Below are 22,179 nucleotides of genomic sequence, written 5' to 3'. Positions count from 1 at the left end.
AACTGGGTGGGCAGAAGTCGGGGAGCATGGGCACCACAGCTCCTCAGTCTCAGCCCGCCGACACCTCATGAGCACGGCAGGATACAGAAGGGCTGGCCTCCTCAAGGGGAAAAAAAAAAAAAAAAGACAACATGTATTGAGGGGGTGGAAGAGGAAGAGGAAAAGGAAAAGAACACTCTGGAATCTCAGAATATTATTACTTTTCCAGGCACACACAGCCAACCCCAAAAGCAAACAGGGGACTGAAAAAGCTCTTCAGAATATATGCAAACACCTCTAAGGGGAAAAAAACGTTCCTACTGTGTATGCGGGCGGGTCCTTGCTCAGCATCCAAGTCAGCAAAGGTTTAAGCAGGGGGCGCCCGCCATGCTGTGCCCGACATGCCAGCTCAGGACGAGGTGCTCGGGGCACAGAAAAGCACCTCACTTTGGAGGAACTTGTCCGTGGGGGAGAGACAGCCATACAAGGGCGGCAAACTGCTGTAGGGGGGCCGCACCTGGCCCGTACGTATTTTGTTTGGCCTTAGTGTTCCATAATAATCTGAATTGAAACATTTGAAAACAGGAGAGCTACATTAAAAAAAAAAATACATATCTGGCTTCTCTTTAAAAGGTGGAAGCTTTGGCAACACTGGCTCTACTTTCTGGCATGAGAAAGGGGGAGGGGAGGGATGAGGAGGAGGAGGGGCTGGACCTAAGAGCAGCTGCCCCGCCCCCACCCCCACCCCCACCCCTGGAAAGGGGACCAGTTAGTTGTTTGTCAGTCTCCATATTTCCTACTGCATTCTTCTGGGCCCACCTGGTGCATTTCTAGGGTCTGCTCATCCTCCCAAACAGACGAGTTTGCAAGCCCTGACAGGAACCCTACACTGCAGAGTAAGCTGTGACGAAACCTGTCGCATTTCCCTGGCTGGTGGCTTCCCTCCTCACGTGCAACGAGAAACCTTAGACGTGAATCTGCAGACGCCAGTCTTCTAAAGGAGTCACATCTTTGTCTACCTACAGCCAGGCCACCCTGAACAAGCCTGATCCCGTCTGATCTCGGAAGCTAAGCAGGGTCGGGCCTGCGTCGGGCCTGCTTAGTCCTTGGATGGGAGACCACCTAGGAAGTCTAGGTGCCGTAGGCATAAAAAATAAAATAAAAAATAAGGGACTGTAAGCTGACAAGTTCCTTGCCGTCTGTGAGGTCAACCAAGGGTTGCCTCACCTAAAAAAAAAAAATTAAAAAATAAAAAAGAAATAAAAATAAAAAATAAAATAAACGAATCACATCATCCAACCTTTCAACATTATTCAAGCCCCATATTCTCCAGCTGCCCCTGACCAAACAGCCTCCTTTCCGATCGAAGCCAGAGGCGCCCACCGATGGTAAGCACTCAGCCTTTAGGGTCCGCGAGGCCGGGTCCTTATCCCAGCTCCGCCATTCGCTTTCCCGTTCACTGGACAATTCAATCAATACTTACTGAGAGCCTATTATACAGCAGGTACTTGAACTAATAATGGGAAGCCATTAAAAGCTTTTAAGTCATTGAGTTTCAGGATCTAGGTTGCCCCTTTTAAAGCTCACTCACTCCTGCCAGGAGTGGGGGTGGGAATGGGAACAGGGGGACTCCGTGAGTCCCAGGCGTGGGGTTCTGCTGCCCGTGATGTCAGGTCTTACTGCTGGACCAAAGACGAGATAGTTGCATAATCACGGTCAAGGGTGTCAGGAATCCTTCAGGTACAAAACGTGTAAACACTTACCACGTTATCTAATCCGTGGCTCCCAAGACAATTTCTGTATGTTACAGTTACTGAAATGGTGATCTCCCCTTTATTTTGGCACCCCTCACTTAAAAAAAAAAAAAAAAACCCTTTTCCTTTTTAATGGAATAAGTATGCGAGGAATGTCTCTGACGGAGAAAGCACGTTCAGAATGTCTAGAGATATGTTAGCGAAGGATCCTGCTGTCTGCCAACCTCAAGGCCTGGCGAGAGGACAGGAGAGGCCGCGGCCGCCCGGACCTCTGCACAGAGCCAAGGCCAAGGGCGGCAGCAGTCTCCAAGCTCCTCTCCTGTTTCCAGGGAACAAGGCTGGGAAGCTCGCTCCTCCCGGCTGTCCCGAGGCAAAGGCAGCCCTGCAGGAGGGGACGGGATCTCGGAGGCACCTGGGAGCAACGTGGCTGCAGGAAGCTGCGATTCCCAGGGTTCTCTGCGTCTACGCCAGGCCCGGACCTTCTGGCCGTTGCCTCCTGGGCTTTTCACAGACCAAATGCAATTGTCTGTTTTGTAGAGAGTCATGTACCGCGACGTAAGAGTGATCTCTTTCTGAAATCTCTAAGTGAGAAGACTGGCCGAAGTGATCCCAAGGCTGCCCCTGGCCCCAGCTGAATGAATCATTACTTAAGTGGGAAAATGGAACAACCCTGTCACAATAAATGCCGGAAGGGGCCTCTGTTCCTGCCGCTGCTCTCCCATAAATTCCAGGGGGCTTTCCACACTGAGGACCTTCGCTTCTGCCTATTTCCTTCTGAAGAATGGCAGAAGTCAACCACCCAGCAAGAACGGAACTGGTGCACTCTCAGCTACGTTAACTAGAATGTTCTTCAGACCCCGGACCAGCGATACCACGTGTGGATGGATCTCTCTGAAACGCCACTCTCGTCTGGTCCCCATCCCTGTCAGAAACTACCTGTAGCTCCCCCTCGGCTGATGGGTAACGTCCGACGCCTCTGCTGGGTCTGGAAGGCCCCTGGCTACCTCACGGGCCCACCGGAAGCCCCTCCGACTTTGCCTGCCAAGCAGAAGTCCTTTCTATCTCTGAAATAAATGCTGTTGAATCTGTCCTCTTCTCTCCCTCTCCACTGTGATAGCCAGGGCCAGGTCGCTCTTCTACTTTGCTGCAATACAGCCTCTAATCAGCCTCTGGCTTCCACTGTCCACTGTCCAATCCATCATCTACCCAGCAAAAAGGTCAATCAAATCAGGCCCCGCCCACTTAGCGGCTCATAAAGCTCTTATGGCCCTCCACCACCTGGCACCTGCCCCACCTTGGACCCTGTCCTGTGTCTCTGGCCGCTGGATCGTCACTCCACTCTGCCATAGGAGTCTCTTGATACATTTTCCTGCCCTGGGTCCTTCGCACACGCTGCTCTGTAGGGCCAGTACACCCTTCCCTCGAACTACTTCCAAAAAAATTTAAAGAGCCTAGAACTTACAACAATGAGCTTGCTGTCATGTGCACTTCCAGTCTGTTTTCCTTTCCATATGTTTTTAAAATGGGTAAGTGATATATGTAATTATATACATTCCTTTAAAGAGCATTAACGGTAAGGTAAACTTTGAGCCTCACCCCCAGCCGCATTCCCTCCTCCCTGTCCAGATGATGACAGTGAGTTTGATCTACATCCTTCCAGCCCATTTTGTAGACATCTCTAAGTATATTATTATTATTATTATTATTATTATTATTATTATTATTAATGCCTACAGCGCCTGGTCTTCTTAGGTAGTCTCCCATCCAAGTACTAACCAGGTCCAACCCTGCTTAGCTTCCAAGATTGAACATCAGGCTTGTTCAGGGTAGCATGGCTGTAGACCATGGACCATGGCTCCACTGGGGCGTGAGCCGAGGACCTTCCGCATGTAGAGCAGACATGCTAGCCGCTACACTAAGGAACCACATCCTCTAAGTATCCTTAAGCAACAGAGAGCATGAGCTATGAATTCTCAAGTTTACCTAGCAGCCGGCTGGACGTGTGCTTTCCATTTTACTGCATGCTGCCAATCAGTCAAACGACCTCACACACTCGCTAGCTGGGTGGGGATTTTGTCACACAGCCTCACCAAGACTTGAATCAGAATTCCTATTTCTGGCACATTTTAAAATACGAAAATGTACTGCCTGGGAACAACCCAAATGCCCTTCGACCGGGGGATGGGTAAAGAAACAGCCGTGTATCAAATCCTCAGCCATCAAAATGACCGAACTACTGATACACGCCACAACATGGAAGAATCATGCATGATGCTAAGTGACAGAAACCAGACTCGAGGGCTTCGTACTGTACGATTCCATTGACATGAAAAGGGTAAAACTGTAAGGCCAGAAAACAAATCGGCGGTTGTTAGAAGTGGGGAAGGAGAACGACCACAAAGGGTCAAGAGGGGAATTCGGGGCGTGATGGAAATGGGTGATTGATGGGTGATCGCGATGATTACAAGACTACGTCACACCGCTGGATGCATTTATCAGGACACCTAGCAGTGCACACTAGAACGGGCAAACGCCACTGTGCGCGAAGCGGACCTCGGCAAACTTCGACTGGCAAGGCTCGGAATCCGTCACACGAGCCAGGCATTTTGCGTCCCTCTTTTGACAACCGCTTGCTCAAGCCTTTTACTTACTTGGCTATGAGGTTGTTGACTTTCTGTTATTGACTTTTGGGAACTCTTTATTATCATAAACTTCTTCTTTTTTTTTTTTTTTGCTTAGATGTGCTTTTTTTCATTAATGTATCATCATATTTATCCTCCTTTTCCTTCGGTTTATTCTTTTCTCCTTCGATGGTTCAGTTCTTCCAAGTCTCACTTAAATGCAAGATTTCGGCGTAAATCCCCTCACCACCTTATAAACTATCCTCTCACATTATTCTATTTCATATTCTTCCACATGGCTTATAATAATGTTATTTTGTGTATGTTTACTCCTTTGTCTGTCTCCCTCACTAAATAATAAGCTCCATCAAAGCTGCTGTTTTATCTGTTCGGCCCATTACTTGGGGCCAAATCCGCAGCTCCCAGCCTGGACCGGCACCTGCATTATGAGTATGTTTGCTCCTGGATACCCGCAAGGCCTAGAACAGCGCTTAGAATAAAATAATCATTCTACAAGTATCTGCTCAATAAATGAAAGTAAAGAAAAAACTCACACAGGTGCATATGACATAGAGAAACATATGCCTAGCGTGTAAGACACACGATACGTAAATGTAATGACATATCAGGGTATCACAGACAGACAGCAGGAAACAGCAAATTTGGCTTTGCTGCAAATCTCATGAGCCACAATGGTCACCTAAAACTTTTAAAATATCGAGAGGCTCTGATGCAATAATCCTAGAACTGGGCTCTTGAGAGTTCCCCCGGCCTCCAGCCCACCTGGCCATCTTGCCTCTCCCACCTCGGCCACACCTGACCGCTTACGGCCCATTTCCGCCTGTCTTCCCTCCGTCCGAGCAGCAATCGGCCACTGGCCCGCACTGGGGGCTTCCTGAAGGCGGAGATGGTTTCTCACTCGCTGCGGAGTTCCCTGTGCCTGGTACTCACTCGGTCACCCCTTCGCCTCGCTGAAAGCCTGCCCTGTCCCAGGCATTGTTCTGGAGCCACACTGTCTGATGGCAATAAGACGTGAGCCATGGGTTCTTTTAGACTTTCTAGTGGCCATGTTTAAAAATCTTTAAAGAAACAGTGAAATTAAATGTAATAATATATTTAACCCAATATCTCCAAAATTTCATTTCAATACGTAACCAACAGTAAAGAACTCATTAATGGAATAGTTCACTCTTTTTTTTTTTTTTTTTTTTTTTTGGTACTAAGTCTTTGAAATCCAGTGTGTAATCTACATGTAGGGTACATCTCCATTCAGAACAGCCTCATGGCAAGTGCTCAGTGGCCACCTAAGGCGAGCGGCTACCACAGTGGACAGTACAGTTTTAGATGCTTGGGGACACAGCGGTGAACAGTCCAGAAGCCCACTACTTGTGGCCACGTCCACCGCTACGGGCCTGGACCAGCACCCGCCTGCTGTGCACGTCCTCCCCATGCCTGGGCTTCTGACTCAAGGTTAGTCTGTCCTCCACACAGCCGCCAGACCGGCCATTCCAAAAGCTAAATCGGATCAAACCGGCTTCCTCCTGAAAACCCTTCAACCGCTCCCCACTTTACTGAGTACAAGGCAGAGACTGTAGAAAGGCCTGCTGACCTCGTGGGAAACAGCACTCCACCTGCTCTGTCACCCGTGCCCGTCCCCACCTCTTCTCTCTGCTGCTCCTTGGTCTCACAACCCCTCTCCTGCCTCTCCCCGGGGCCTGAAACACCGCCCTCCACACTAACTCCTTCAAGGCTGCCCCAAGGTCAGCCTCTCAGCGGAGCCTGCCCTGACCAGGCAACGTCACACTGCAGTCCACCCTGCCCCGCAGCCCCTGACCCCGTTCTGCTCATTCCCACCGAATGATTACCCCACACACACCCTGACTGTCCTCGTTTATTGTGTCTGCGGTTCCTTATCTGTCTTTCCCAGCTACACATAAGCACCATTAACACAGAAATCTTTTCATGTTCCTTCTTTCTGCCTCCCCAACACCAAGAACAGTGCTGGGCACAGAGGAGGTACACAATAAATATTTATTTAACTAATAAAAATGAATTAATCGCTGCAAGCCCCTAGCCTTATAGAGTTTGCAATTTAGTGAGAGAACACAGAGATACAGAATATCGAGTAAAGCACTGCCTTGATTTGCTCAAACTGTCATAAGGAAATACTACAGACCCGGTGGCTTAAACAATAGCAAATTCTTTCTTACAGTTCCAGAGGCCGGGAAGTCCAAGATCGCGGTTCCAGCCAATTCGGTCTCTGGCGAGACCTCTCTTTCGGGCTTGTAAACGGCCTCCTTCTCTCTGTGTCCCAGAGAGAAGAAAGCTCTCTGGTGTCTCGCGTAAGGGGACTTATCGTCTCATGAGGACCTCATCCTCATGATCTCATCTCTCCCTAATCACCTCCCCAAGGCCCCATCTCTAAACACCATCGCATTGAGGGTTAAGATTTCAATGTATACATTTTGGAAGGGCACGAACATTCGGTCCATAACGAGGTAATAAGAGAAAAATAAAATAAAATTCAGGAAGGGGAATGGGAGAAAAACAAGTTGCCGCTTCATGAGGCAGGCGCCAAAGGAAAATCGGAATCACAACGGCGACGAGCACAGCAATGGCCATGTATGTGATAACTACCTGCCGCTAGGCCCTGTGCTAAATAAGCACCTTGCGTCGATTACCACGGCGGTGCCAAGTCTGCTTGCACTGGAGCCGGTGCCCCAGTTTTTGCCTCCTCCGACTATTTCCTGCTCCCTCTGGGGACCACCCTGCCTCCGCCGTGCATCTTAGACTGGAACGGAAGCCTCCGGAGGGCAGGGGGTTGTGTCTCCTTTGTGTCTCCAGTACCTACAATGCCGGGCACACAGCGACTGCTTAGTAAAGGAAGGACTCGATCAATGAACGGATCTTCAACGGAGTAATGAATGTTCGTTGGGGCTAATTTGCCAGGAAGAGGGAGTCCTGAAGAATAATGAACAATAATAACGATGGTGCGTCTGTCTTACTCAAGAGCCGACTTCCTCTGTACCAAGCGCTTTGCATCATCCCAGGGAGGGAGAAAGTAAGTGTTGGGCTCCCTGCGGAGCCGCTGAGGAAATGCACGAAGAAGAGGCAACTTCGGCGACTTGCAAAGGCAATGCCGCTTGCTTGTGGGACGCCCTCCGATTCTGTCCTTTCCAAGACCTGCTCCTGCAGCTTTCCTGGTCTCTTATCTCCTTCTGACTCACATTGGCTGGCATTCCTTTCGGATGCTTGCAAAGAACTCTAGTAAAGTCGCTGCCACCTTACAAGCTATGTAACCAGAATGTTACCTTTACACATTAAAATCTATTCAGAAACCACTACTCTGGAGCAGCCACAGGAAGTAACAGAACCCGATAATTATAACCGTAATAATATTAGGGAAGTTTTACTGAGTGATTACTATGAGCCCAGACACTCGGCTAAATGCAGGCTGTCCTTCCCCTGTTTCCTCCTCACTACAACCTACGAAGCTGATCCTTTATCGTCCTCCACTTACAGACAAGGAAACTGAGGCTTAGGGAGGTGACGCAACTTGCTCCAAAGTAACCAAGATCTGTGCTGCCCCTGAGATATCTCCAGATGCCTCTGCTGCTTTCCGGTTTCTTTCTCTTTCTTCAGCACCTTCTCCCTGGGGACAAACCCTCCACGTCCCACCAAGTCTGGCTGTTTCACATCTAAGAAGACAAAGACTGTAGGCTGATCACAGCTTGTTTCCTTGAAAACAAAGCAGCTCTCGGCAGCCACCTGATTCGCATAAAGTACCAGGGCAGAGCCAGCCACCGAACCTACGAACATGACTAAAGCCTCAGCTGGCCGCTGCTCTCAACAAGATCATGGTCAACTAGAGAAAAGGGGCAAGTAAACAAATAATTACCCACCAGGCACCAGCAAGACAATGCTCCATAATCCGCACCCCCTCCAAAAAAAAAAAAAAAAAAAGAGGAAGAGAAAATAAGAGAAAGCCCCTATAGAATTCTTCAATTCAAACAATGACTGAGACCACTGTGTTTCATAACCCGGCGCTGTTTCAGGTTTTAAAGATAAGGCTGAGAGGTGTCACTCCAATTTTTATATTGTGAGGGTCACTACAGGACCTAAACACCAAGGACAAAAGCAGGTGCTCGGAATGGTTGGGGGGAGCGTGGGGTGGGGGAGACGTGCTCATTTGCAAAAAGAGTTCTAGCTCCCATCTGTTGTGAAGGTTCGTAGAGATTGAATGCTGGTCACAGAGCCAGGCAGGGTGCCTGGATGTAACATTTTGCAAATGCTCATAGAATCTGCACCAAGACGGAGGCTTCTGACCTCTACCCATGGCTCCTGCTCAGGCCCCAGAAGCCCCATTCCCAGAACCCCAGTCCTTCTCCTGCAATGAAGCCCCCTCCCAAGGCTTCTTGGACCCACTGCCAGCACCCTGCTCCTCCGAGGCAGCAGGAAAGGCAGAGCGAGCAGTGTTTTCATGCAAGGTGCTGCATTTTCAAACTGTGCCTGGCTGAGGTGGGGAGCCTAGAGAACACACTCACTCCTCCTGGTCCAGACCAAGAAGCATCCTTTGCTTGTTCTGAATTTCACTGTCCTCTAATTCTGAGAATGGGCCCGGGGAGTAGTACAGCCCTGGTCCAAATCTAGATGACTCTGCTGCCCCTAGCTCTGTGGCCCTGGGGAAAATATTTTTAACCTCGCTGAGCTGAGGGTTCCTCATCTGCAAAATAGGAATAATAATAATAATCCTATCTTACAGGATTGTTGGGAGATTAAATGAGATAATACATCTAAAGCATTCGGAACTGTGGTTGGTCCACAATAAGAATTCCATCATTGGGGTCGTAGAGAGCATAAATTGCAAATAACATGCTTGACGTGCTATCTGATTTCAACGTTATGACAGGAACTACTATTATTGTAATTGTTATTAGTAATTACTAGTGGTGTTATTAGTTACTTGGGGCCAGAAAAACAGAAGAGACAGAGGAGGTGCCTATCAAAGAACCCATTTTAGCACCATTCTCCTGCAAGACCTAGAATTTCTGAGGTTATCTAGGGAAAGTATAGAAGGGCCCATCGACAGGGCTCATCAATGGCCAAAATCATTCTAGATTACTACTCTGTTCCCATCTTGGGTCAGGATGCTCCTGCAGACACTGGTGTATAAAGGTGGGGGTCTTGATCTCTTAAAGAGATCACAAACCAGCATCTGAAGAAAGGATGGAAGGAAGGAAAGAAAGAGGAAAGAAGGAAGAAAAACAAAAAAAAAAAACAAAAAAACAAGGGGAATGTCATGTCTACACCCAATTATGAAAGGAAATCCAAAATTAAAAGCCCAGGGGTCCAGAAGGGCATCGGACATCTATAACACAGGCGCTGAAGGACAGCCGTTAACAAGCCAGCAGCTGACCCCTCTCCATGGGACCTGACCGGCCACCCATTCAAGGTCCTCATTTCCCTCAGAAAAGGGTCGATCTGCCAATGGTCTGAACAAAGTCAGGGGCACTTCACACAAAGAGGAATAAGAAAGAGTGTCTGATTGTCCTGGAGACCCCTTAGCTGAGCTATAGAACAGTGTCCCTCCCGGTCAGGAAGAAGGCCCTGGGCATGGTAGACATGGGCTCCCAAACTCAGCCTGCCTGCCTGCCTGCCTGCCTGCTTGCCATTCAGGAGAAAAAAAGCTGAAAGCACAAGCTATTGACTGGATATGGACGGTGATATTCACCCGGTTTTTAGACCGGCAATCGCACAAACCAGCGGCGGTCAGATATGCCACAACTGAGAAAAAGAACTCCCTCTTTCCAGCCCAGAACAGCTCCAGCCAGGGACAGAAGAGCACCAGACAGCATGGGAGAGTGGGGGCGGGGGGTACGGAGGATTCATCAGAAAAAGAAACTGATTTCTTTTACTTCTCAAGAGAAGCCTGGTTTACGAAAAATTTTACACTCAAAGTAGGTAAAGCAATAACAACAGAAAATCACCTTCAACCAGATAAAACAACAATGTGCCCACATAACGAGTCACCTCTGGGTTCAACAGGGACAGCCTAATGGTGGGCACTGGACCCACCCAGCCTTTCCAACCCCAGACTCACGCGTGGAATTCCCATCGGGCCTCCTTGCCAAGGCCTTAGACCACGAGGCCGTCCTTGCCTCCAAGACACAGTGGAGACCCGGCCACGAGGCTCTGCTCAGCTTGGGATTTTGAATTTGTTCTTCTGCTGCTTCCAGGAAGGTTTTTCTCCTAATAAATCTTTCAGGAAGTTCCACTCAGGGTTCACAGGAGCCATACAACCCCCTTCTTTGCTGGTTGGAGCCTTAGAAAGATTCGCTGTGACCACAGGACTGTGTCAAATGAACAAGCCCCAACTTGTCACCGCCAGTATGCAAAACAGGCCTGCATCATCCCATAACAAACAGTAAAGCAGATACAGTGCCCATGTCCCCAGGGCCCAGGCCCACCCACCACACACAAACACCCATTTCTCCACAGTTTCCTCCCACAAGGAAACGATTCCAATAGTAGGGGCTAGCTGTGGCGGTGAGGTGGCTCAGAGGGGCCTGCCAGCCAGCCTCTCTCTGGAAAACTAAGACCAGAAAGGAAACACAAAAACCTCACCCTATTCTCCCCAAAAACCCTCACGAGTGATTTCCTCTCTTCTCCCATCTTCTAGAAGGACCTGAAGTCAGAGGCTCTTGTGAACATAACACTCCATGCCTGCAGACTATCAGGAAAATTCACGGTACATCCACACAGCGAACACATGCAACCTCATGGCTCTCCTTCCTGGAAGTCTATACCCGACCACAAACACTGGCATAAAGAAGTGCACATTAGCCGAGAGGGGGGAAACGTAATTAAATCAACGGCCAGTCCAAAAAGAATTACAGTGATGAAGCTTTCACGGCATCCAGCAAATCTGGAAATGCAGTGCAAAAGCAGAGAAAGTTTCAGAAAACGGAGTTGCTGAGTTTTCGGAAATCATGGGGTGGGGGGAGGGGAGGATGGTCAAAGGATGGAAGGAGCATCATATGGCTCACAGACTTCTAGTTCCCCTGAAAGGGGACTCCAGACCACGTGCGCGACCCCAAACCGGTACTGACGGGAGGTGGTCTATTTTTAGACATTAGCTAATAGCCCCTCGATCAAGTGCATAAAATCCAGAATTATCTCTATGCATGGGGCATTCGATGTCAGCCTCCTCCCCTCCCCCTCTCCCCAAACGCCCGAACTCTCCGCCCGTCCTGAGCCTGGTGATGAGGAAAGTGTACGGTTCACACACACACACGCATACCGTAGTCCCAAAGCCCCTTCCTCTGTCCAGCTGCTCACTGCGCATCCCGACCCACAAGGCCCCAAAGCTTTTCAGAAACGAGTTTTCAGACACGCAGAGGAGAAAACCCTAACTTACTGGAAGGTGGATCCGAGCCGTGTCACCGGGACCGCCAACATCCTTTCCGCGTGGAAATCCACTGAGGGTCTTCCCGGGGGTGCCGGGGTCCATCCTTGCTCGCGGCCCCTCGCTGCTCCCTGCAGATCAGGCCGCTCCGAGCGGCCCGGCCCGCGGGCCCATGTGCTCGGCGGCCGCACGCGCTCTGCCCGGTGGAGCGCGGAGCTGGCGGGCGTCTCCGTGACGTCACGGCGGCTCGCGCTCGGGGCCGCGGGGGAGGGGAAGCGCGCGCCGCCCGGCCGGCCGCGTGCGTCCCGGGCCCCCGCGCGCCCCGTCCTCCCGGCTCCCCGCAGCCCGGCCCTCTGCGCCTTGCTCCCGTCCGCCGGCTGCCGGAGCCGCGCGGGCCACCGAGCCGCGGACGGCCGCGTGCAGGCGGGGCGGGCCCTGAGGGCGCCGGGCAGGGCGTGCTGCGCCCCGGGATGGGGGGTCCTCGCAGCGCCCGCGCCCACTCCGCGGAGATGCGGGCTCGCGTGTCCCGGGCGCTTTCCGCAGTCCTGCTCTCTGCGCGCCTCCCCGCCCCCGGCGTCCTGCAAGCAAGGAGTCTTCCCACTTGCCAGATGGGGAAGGCGAGTTCAGGGGCGGAGAAGGACTGAGATGCTGTGAGATGGGAGCTCTTCGCACTCCAGACCCCTGGCTCGGCTCCATCCCTAGTGATCCGAGCGCGTCCTTGGGTACCACCCAGCATCCGCGGGCCTGGAGGAGGGCCGCACGCACCTTCCACCTCCTTGGACAACTCCAGGGCACAGGTCGGCGAACCCGTGCAGAGGGCCGGCGGTCTGCGCAGCTCCCTGCTCTCGAAGTGTTACAGCAGCCCCTTGAATGCCCGATAGTCTCCCCAAAGGAACAAGAGAACGCTGTGCTTTCTCCACTTAAGCTCCGGACGAGACCGATGTAAGGAGCTGCCTCGGTTCAACTGAACATTTTTTGAGCGCTTAGGGGGAGCCAAGCGCCCCGCTAGGCGATGGGGTGGAGGGACTGAAAGCCAAATTAGACGCGGACCGTAGGAGATCACAGTCGAGTGGAAAGGTGGACACACAAGTGGGCGCTTTCAGTATTAAGGAGGCAAAGGCTGCCCCTCTCCCCTGCCCAGCGCCCTACATCCCCTAGGATTTCATCCCACCCAGCGGTCTTTGGCCCCTTCCTCTTGTGTCACATTGAATTTCTCCTATTCCCATCGCATCTTCCCGGCATGAGTGGTTTTCCTCTCCTGAAAAAGAAAAAAAAAAATCTGCAGTTGATGCTCGCGTGTACCGCCTGCCACACACATTGATTTCTAATCTCGAAACATTTGTTTTGTGCCTGGCTCCCGCAGAGGGGCGGGGCCGGTGGGGTGTCTAGGCTAAGGTTATTAAACCTCTGCATCTGTATAGGGCGCTGTGAGAACTTAGCCCTTTCACTGTTTGAATATTCTTCCAGGAAGCAACCTCTATAACCTTGTGGGGGGCAGGGTCCTCCTCTGGATGACCTGAGGCCAAGAGAGGCCTAGCTTCTTATGGCACCTATGGGTTCTCTGTGTCCCAGGCCCTGGGTATGGGTTTTTGTGGTGTTGTTGTTGTTGTTTGTTTTTGTTTTTGTTTTGTTTTTTCCTGTTAACTGTCTGTGCTGGGGCCTCTCCTGGCTGAAGAGACGCCTTGACCCAGGACTCACTCAACCTTGACCTTGACTCTGTTTGCCCTCTCTGGATCCCTGATGCGCTAATCTTAGATTCACATTTTTTTCTTTTTTAAAATTCCTCTCTAAAAATTTTTAAGAAAAAAGAATACAAAGACGATATCTTAATATCTCTATCATCTAAAATTGGCTATCAATTACCTTTTGGTATATCTGCTTCTAATTGTTTTTAAAACAGCATTTTCTAGAGCACATGTACATTGTAAAAAATTAAAGCTATGCAGGAAAACACAAAAAAGAAAAAAACAAAATTTTTATCAGCTAAAAATAACTTTCATGAAGATTAGATAAGTCCTTGACATCTTTTTAAGCTATATATGAATGACAGAAATATAGATATTTATCCATATATGTATATGAAGTATGAATAAGAGCTAAATACTGGACATCTTTTTAGATATGTATATTATAGAAATATATATCTACATACATATATATTTATCTACATATGGATAAATGCAGAGTTGACAGATATATAGAAAAACTATTTTAAAATATTAACACTTTTAGTTGCCATTTTTAAATTTAAGTTTCATTTACTTTCAATAGAAAAAAAAAAGGAAGCTAACACGAAGCTGAAGGAATTGTTAAATGTTAAATATTTCTTTACCACGTTTTCCTAAATAATTCTGCAAAGGTTCGGAAAAGAGGTGATGAACAAGGAGACGGTGATGTAATGGTGGCTGTTTTTGTAGACCTCTCCATTTTAGAAAGCCGGTGACTCTTTACTGTGACAATGGCACATTCCCTCCCACCTCCTCTTACTTTACCTCCTATGTTTGCTAGTCATGTTATTGTTTTTCAATCGCTACCCTCCATTCCGTATCTGAAATTCCCGTGATTATTCGATGCTGGGTCTAAAATAATTTCATGCTCACGACCAGTCTTTCCCTGTTCTGCATCTGCTTCCTTATCAACAAAACCCACCCGTCCATTTATCACGCACATACCAGGCACATGCTAGTCCCCGAGACTCTGGGCAATAAGACAGGCAAGGTCCCTACTCTTGAGAGAGTCACGTTCTAGTGAGAAGAGGCAGATAAATAGGCCAGTAGACAAGGTAGTTCCAACAGTGACAAAGGCTATTGAGAAGGTAAATCTGGGGGAAGAGTTAGAAAGGAAGGGGGCAGGAGGGGAACCAACTTTAGATAATCTGCCCACGGAGAAGCCAGCCCTGCAAACTGGAGACAGTGTTCCAGGCCAATGGAACATCAAGGGCAAAGGCCTGAAGGCACATGAAAACAAGATCATCAATCATTTCACAAAGGCTTATTGAGTCAGACAGGCAAACAGCAGCAGTCATCATTTTCTATTGGGTCAGGAGTCACGTGGCTTCAGCTCACCATTCTATCCCCAGAGCCAGCTCGGTAAATGTGTGTAGAACCAATGAGAGAGTGAATGAACAGACATCCTGGATCTTGTGATAGCAGAAGGAGAAGGGAAAGATGCCAGGTGCAGTGAAAGCACAAAGAGAGGCATCTATTTGGAACAGGCCGAGAAGGCTTCCCAAGGGAAATGGAGTCTGAGCTGAAGCTTGAAAAAAAACAGCTTGGAGCTGGCCAGTCTGACAGAGAGGACAATGGGGACGTTTGAGCAAAAGGAACGATGTGTATACCTGTGGAGTTGGACAAAGCATAGGCGGTTCGGTGTGGCTCGATTATAAAACCGCTGTTGGAAAAGCAGCGAAGGGCAGAGCAGGAAAGGGTCGACCAGGTTCTGAGAGGCCTTGAACGCCACGCTAAGTGACTTAGCCTCTGTTCTAAAGAAAGGAGGGAGCCACTGCGGACCCGTGAGCAGGGCCGAGACACGAGCTGTCTGTTTGGTAGAAAGATTGCTCTGACAGTCATGCAAAGAACGGGTTTCAGGGGACCTGACAAGCAGCATGGAGGTGGATTAGGAGGCAGCAACAGAAATCCTGCTGAGAACCATGAAGAGCGTGGCCCCCAGCAGTTGCCTTGGCGATGGAGAGAAAGGGGTGAATGCAAAGAACATTCAGGAAAACAAACCCACCAGATGAACAAGTCTAGGGGTATAGGGAGGATCGAGGGTGGGGGCCAGGTTTCTAGTGTCAGCAGGTGGGGTTGGAGGCACTGTTCATTCGGATGGGAAGCGCATGGAGAAGATACGGGTGGGGAACAGGGTGCACTTGATCTAGGACTGGGAGAGTTGAATGAACCTTGGGCCTTCCAAACAAAGTCCAGGAGGTGGGTGTCTCTAGGTGTCCCATGTTGATGGGGGATGCGGGGGCGGGGCAGGGCTCAGCTAAAGACATCACCTTAGCAGTCATCAATGTTTAGAACAGTGATCGGTGCAGTGGGCGGTGGCGAGCTCACCCAGGAGCTCATGCACTCTGACAGGGAATGTATTTAAGGGAGCTGAGGATCAAACTCTGAGGAATGAACATTCAAGGGGAAAAAAGAGGCGGAGGCCGCTTCTGTCCAGAATGGTCTCTGAAAACCTACGATTTCAAGTTCACTCCTCTGCTTTCTGCCAGACCTCAACAGCCTTGAGAGCAGGACAGGCTCCGGCACTTGCCAAAGCACCGAACCTCCGACTCTCTTCCCCATGCCCCTGCACTGATTAGGGCTGACAGATTCACTGCCCATCCTTCTTCATGCTCACAGCCATCGCCCTGGAATAGCTTCCCTCCCTCCCTCCCTCCCTTCTGGATGCTGCAACAACCTAACTGGTCCCTCTGACATCTCTTTGCTCTGATAGCCTCCAAATCGTCTCTCCAGGTTTACCTTAACAAGGTGTGCGCTTCTCTTTTCCCACCTTAGCCACTTGCTATCTAACTGTCCTGTCTCATTAGCTTTTTCTCTTCTCCCAGAATGTCCTTCTTTAGAGCCCGGCTATTCTCTATCTTCCGTGGCCCAGCCCTGATCTCTCTTCTTCCACGAATAGTTAGTTTGCAGAATATTCTAGGCTACATCTCCTTCTCCATGAAGGGGTCAAGCCCCACCTGGCAACCTCCAGTGGTTACTAAGTCGGCCTTGCCTCCCTCTTCAGCCTCTGAGCAGCCCTCAGGTGGAGACTTTGCCAGGATCTCATTCCTCAGGTCGGACAGGCAGCTGAGGCCAGGAGAGCTCACTAGTCTTGACTAAGGTTGGACGATCCACAAGCGTCAGCACCAGGACTTGACGCCAAGTCCATGCACCTGGGTCCCCTACAGCTCACCTACCCCCACGTGACATGACGTCAAGACTGGGTATATTTCAAGCAGCAGAGATAAAGAAAGTGAACTCTCGATGAATGAACACTTACAGAGCAATTCTAGAACAACACCGACCCAACATGGAGCCCTGGAAAGAAGGTACGATTTGATGTCAGAAACAGACTTTGTGTGAATCCACGTGGTAGCCACCATGTGACCCTGGGTGGGTTAATCAGCGTCTCAGACTTTTTTTTTTTGTTTAATTGTGATAAGATGCTCATGAGATAATATTTACCATTTTAACCATTTTTAAGTGTACATACAGTTCAGTGGCATTAAGTACATCGCATTGCCATGGAGCCATCGCCATCTCCAGAACCCTTCCTCTTGAAAAACTAAAACTAAACACTAACTCCCCACTCTGCTCTCTCCCTGGCCCTGCCAAACACTTTTCTATTTTCTCTCTGTCGATGTGACTAAGTATCTCATATGAGTGGAATCATACAGTGTTGATGTTTCAGTTCACCCGTGTTGTAGCATATGCCAGAATTTCCTTCTTTTTTTAAGGCTGGCTAATGTTATATGTATATATCACATTGTTCTTATGCATTCTTTTATCACTGGACGCCTGGCTTGCTTCCGACTTTTGGCTTTTGTGAATAACACTGCTGCAGACACAGGTATACAAATATCTCTTCAAGACCCTGCCTTCGATTCTTTGGGTATATACCCGGAAGTGTTAGATCATATGTTTTAAGTTTTTAAGGAACCTCTATACTGTTAGGATGTTTTAAATGTTTTATTTTGGAGTAATTGTAGGCTCTCGGAAAAGTCGTAGAGATTGTATAGGGAGTTTCTGCACACCCCTCGCCAGGGCCCCATTATTGGTAACATTTTACATCACTGCGGCACATTTGTCAAAACTAAGAAAACAACATGGGTACATTACTATCAACTAGGTTTTCTGTGGATTTCACCACTTTTTCCATGAACATACTTTTCTGATTCAAAGATCCCAAGATGTCACATTGAGTCATGTCTCCTCAGTCTCTTCTGGTCTGGGACAGTTTCTCAGACTTCCCTTGTTATTCATGACCTTGGCAGTTTTGATGATTATTGGCCAGGTATTCAATAGAATGTCCCTCATTTTGGTTTGTCTGATGTTTTTTCTAATGATTAACAAAGTCTTGGTTTTCCTGTCGTTAAAATGGAGACTAACATACCTATTTCACAGGTTGTGTGTCATGAAAAAAACTATCATAGTTTAAAACTGTGTCATACCAACACCAGTCCCTGGATTGCCTGGTACACTAAATCCAGCCACTTTTTAGAATCTTGTGAACTTTCATCAAAAAGCCCACTTAGCTGCATTTAAACTCAGTAGTTTAAAACCCCTTTTTAAAAGGGAAATGCAAATCAATGAGATATCACAATGAGATATCACTTCACAGCTGTTTGAATGGCTGTCATCAAAAAGACAAGAGATAATATAAATGCTGGTGAAGATGTGCAGAAAAGGGAACCCTGGTGCACTGTGGGTGGGCACGTAAATTGGTTCAGCTACTATGGAAAACAGTATGGAGGATCCTCAAAAAATTAAAAATAGAACAACCTACCATAAGACTCAGTAATCCCACTTCTGGGTATTTATCCAAAGGAAACGAAAACAGGATATTGGAAAGCTATCTTCATTCTCATGTTTATTGCAGCAATATTCACAATAGCCAAGATATGGAAATAACCTAAGTGTCTGTCAATGAATGAATTAATAAAGAAGATGCATATACACCGATGCATATACATATATACATATGTATATATATGCACACATACACATATGCGCATGTTTATATATACGTGTGTATATACATCTATATACACACATTCACATGTATACATCTACACACATGCACAATGAACAGTATTCAGTCATGAGAAACAAGGAACTCCCACCATTTTCAACAACATGGATGGAACCTGAGGGCATTATGTTAAGTGAAATAAGTCAGACAGAGAAAGACATTGTATGACATCTCTTATACGTGAAATCTAAAAAAGGTGAACTCATAGAAACCGAGAGTAAAATGGTGGTCACTAGGGCCTGGGCGTGGGAGAAATGGGGAGATATCGGTCAAAGGGTACAGACTGGCAGTTAGAAGATGAATAAGTCCTGAGTATCTAACACACGGCATGGGGATGACGGTCAAAATAGTATATTATATACTTGAAAGTTGCTAAGAGACTAAATCTTAGCCATTCTCACCACAAAAAACAAATGATAATTATGTGCCATGGTGGAGGTGTTCGCCAATGCTAGGGTTATAATCATATCACAAAATTTAAGTTGTACACATTGTACACCCTAAAATTACACAATGGCATATGTCAATCATATTTCAATAAAAAAATATAAGTGATTGAAAAAAAAAAACTCTCTTCCCTAAGTTTCACAGAGGATTTATTTATATCGCACTTGAATCACTTACGCCCCAGAAGGCTCTCTCTATTTTGAGATAATAGCTAATCAATTAGGGGAAGACAAAATGTGTACTTCCCATTTTCCCTGCGGAGAAGTAGTGTGCTTATGAGTTGGTGGAGAATATGGGCTTTGGAGTCAGGCGAACTGAGTTTGAACCTGTTAGCCGTGCAGCCTTGGGCAAACCTCTTCAGCTGTTGGTGCCTCAGTTTCCTCATCCGTAATATTGATCCAATAAGGGAACTTATATCACAGAATGGTTGTGCGGATTAAACTAAACAATTCATGTATAATGCAGTGCCTGGCACTTTGTAGGTACCTAAAAAATATTAGTACTCATTATTTTTAACAAGTGTGGTGACATAGGGCTTGTTGGACATCTTTATAGTGTTTGGATTTTTTTTTTTCCTGGTTAGTAATGACTAATGAATATTTGTTACAAAATAATTTGAAAGTACAGAAAAAAATGTAAAGAACATCAAAAATGTCCATAATTCCCTTACCTGTTATTAACATATCTGTTATTAACATTTTGATCTATATTATTTCAGTCTTCCTTAACTATATGCTAAAATGAGCATATAAATATAAGTTGGTTTCATTTCCTCAAAATTAGTGTGTCCCATATGCTTCTTGGTAACCTGCTTTTCTTTAATTCATCGTTATATCCTGAGCATTTCCCTGCAGTATTAAATATTTTGGTAAATACGCTTTTACATACTTGCTTAATGAGATACTCTGTCCTATCCAGCAAAGTAGGAGTGGCCGTTTCTCTCTCTCTGAACAGTCAGGCTGTTTCTAATCAATCGTTTTTTTATTATGTAGAAAACAGACATGGAAATCCCGGAACACGAGTCTCGGTGGAACCTCTAACACCTTCTGTGGGGCCCGTCTCCTGCAGTGGACCTGTGGGCTCCGCGAGAACGAGGGTTTTTGAAACTCTGCCTATTGAGACACTGTTCTTCAGAAAGCCCTCACCTGCGAGCTGGCTCATGTCCTGCGTGCTGAGCCAAAGCGTTCTCTTTTCATTGGGGGAGAAGTCTTCCAGTTCAATGGGAAAGAAAGAGAGAAGAAAGGGGAAGAAAGGATGAGAGAAAACTGCATCACGTTTTTGTGCTAATTGTGTGTCGGGTTATTACTAAGTTTACTAAGAATGAATACTCGCGTATGTGTTCATTGGCTCATTGTGCTTCATTTAATGAACATATTTTACTCAGGTCCACTGCCCATTTTTCTATGGCGGTATTCTCTTATTTTTTGGTATTTGTTTCTAAAATTAAGTTACTTTTTCTCTCCTTCCTTCCTTTCTTCTTCTCTTTTTCTCTCTTTGTTTCTTCCTTCCTTCCCTCCTTCCCTTTTTTACACCCCAAAAGCAGCTCACTATTAAATAAAATTAATATATCACCCACCAGAAATAGCCATTGTTATCTCTGGGCTGTATATCCTTCTAGATACTTATGTACACACACACACACACACACACACACACACACACACACACACACACATCCCCCTATGGAATCAAACAATACACATTACTCATATCTTTCTCACTTAATAACACGTCACTATCATAATTCCGTGATAGTACATATATTTCTACATTATTTTTCATTAGTCTTGTAGCATTCCATCTTAAGTTTGTATCATATTTTACTTAACCAGCACCTTATGGCTGGAAATTCATCTCACTTGCAAATTTTCATTATTAAACATAGTACTGCTACGAACATCTTTGTAACGAAATCTTTGCATAGGCCCTTAATAATTTCTTTAGGGTCAATTCTCAGACGTGATTTAGGGGGTATTAACACTTCATTTGCCATATAGATTGCAAATATTTTTCCCTAATCTCTGATTTTCTTTTTTATAATGGGTTACTGCATAGATAGGTTTTAATTTCAATATGTTCATATTCATCAGTCCTTGAATTGGTGGTGTATTCCTATTGTTCGGCTGTTCGGAAAGTCCTTAGCCACCCTGTGATCACGTTTACCTAGTGTGGGGCATGTTTTGGTTGGGGCTTCACTGTTCACTCTTCCTAATAACCAGCCTAAGCCTGGAATGTCAATCTATTTCGCTTGCTAGTGATCAATTCAGGAATGCACTGGCTGATCCAGTTCTGGACACCAGCTTGTAAAAGGAAGGCCTTTGGAGAACCACAGTGAGAACTTAACCCTAAGCAAGAAATAGAAGGAGGTATTGTTTATCTTCGTAGGGTAAAAAAAAAAAAAAGAAAGAAAGAAACAATAGATTGGTTTCTTCTTTTAGACAGTGGGAGTGTTTTTGGCTGCAGGTAATAGAAAATCCCCTAGAAGAGGTTATTTCTCACTAACCAGCAGTCTGGAGGCTACTTGATACTGGTGCAGTGGCTCATTTGTAGCTTTCGGGTGGCTGCCGCCACCTTAGGGTTCACATCTGCAGTTAAAACAGAAAAAAAGTGAATGGAGTGGCATCGGCAAGGGCTGAGCCTTGTGCCAGACAAAGCAAAAGTCTCACCAGCATCCCTTAGTGAGCATCCCGTCTCATTGGCCAGAACTGTCCCTTGTCACTGCTATCTGCAAGTGAAGCTGCAATAGCAGATATTTGTTTTTCCCCAACCTCTGTAGCAAAGGTAGCCAAGCAGAAAGGAACTGGAAATTCGGCGGCAGCCTCTTGGAAAGCTTGAGTTGAGGTTTCCGTTGTTTAACGAGCATCTTATTAGAAGACCTGACTTTTTTTTTCCTTCTAGTTGTTTTAACAGTTTCTGTTTTTTACTTTTAAACTTCTTAATCTGTCGGAAATTGATTAGACTATAGAATTCTGGAACTTTCCTCACTAGAACCTTGGCATATGAAAACACGTAGATGCAGTGAATCCTGCAAAACATTCTAAGTACTGACGTTTTGAAGCCTGTGCTGAAAAGCCACATCCCTGGTCTTATGTAGGCCAGGAGAACCTACCTGGGCTGGGTGGTTTGGCAACCTGGGTCAGAGCGTAAACCTCCTGAGTCTTAAGCCATAGGGCTCATCGCCTAACCCCCAAGTTAGCCAGTTCCAAGCATAGAGAAATTTCTGCTTTATAGCTGG

The 22,179-nt window shown here is 47.2% G+C and overlaps 1 long non-coding RNA gene and 1 pseudogene across 48 annotated transcripts in view; both read right to left on the bottom strand.

The window, feature by feature from the left end:
* Positions 1-12,055, bottom strand: part of LOC107506203 — a 579,061-nt gene extending 567,006 nt beyond the window's left edge. For 12 of the 48 annotated variants that reach the window (XR_004954728.1, XR_004954715.1, XR_004954719.1 and 9 more), the window contains exon 1: positions 11,772-12,040. This is a non-coding gene — a long non-coding RNA (uncharacterized LOC107506203). The other 36 variants (XR_004954725.1, XR_004954722.1, XR_004954724.1 and 33 more) reach the window with 14 other exon arrangements.
* Positions 3,461-3,576, bottom strand: LOC118612280 (annotated as a pseudogene).
* Positions 12,056-22,179: the final 10,124 nt, after the last annotated feature.

Source organism: Rousettus aegyptiacus, unplaced genomic scaffold (genome assembly GCF_014176215.1).
Source record: "Rousettus aegyptiacus isolate mRouAeg1 unplaced genomic scaffold, mRouAeg1.p scaffold_m13_p_15, whole genome shotgun sequence".
NCBI lineage: Eukaryota > Metazoa > Chordata > Mammalia > Chiroptera > Pteropodidae > Rousettus > Rousettus aegyptiacus.
The sequence above is the reverse complement of the archived record's forward strand: the minus strand, read 5'-3'. Positions and strand labels throughout refer to the sequence as shown.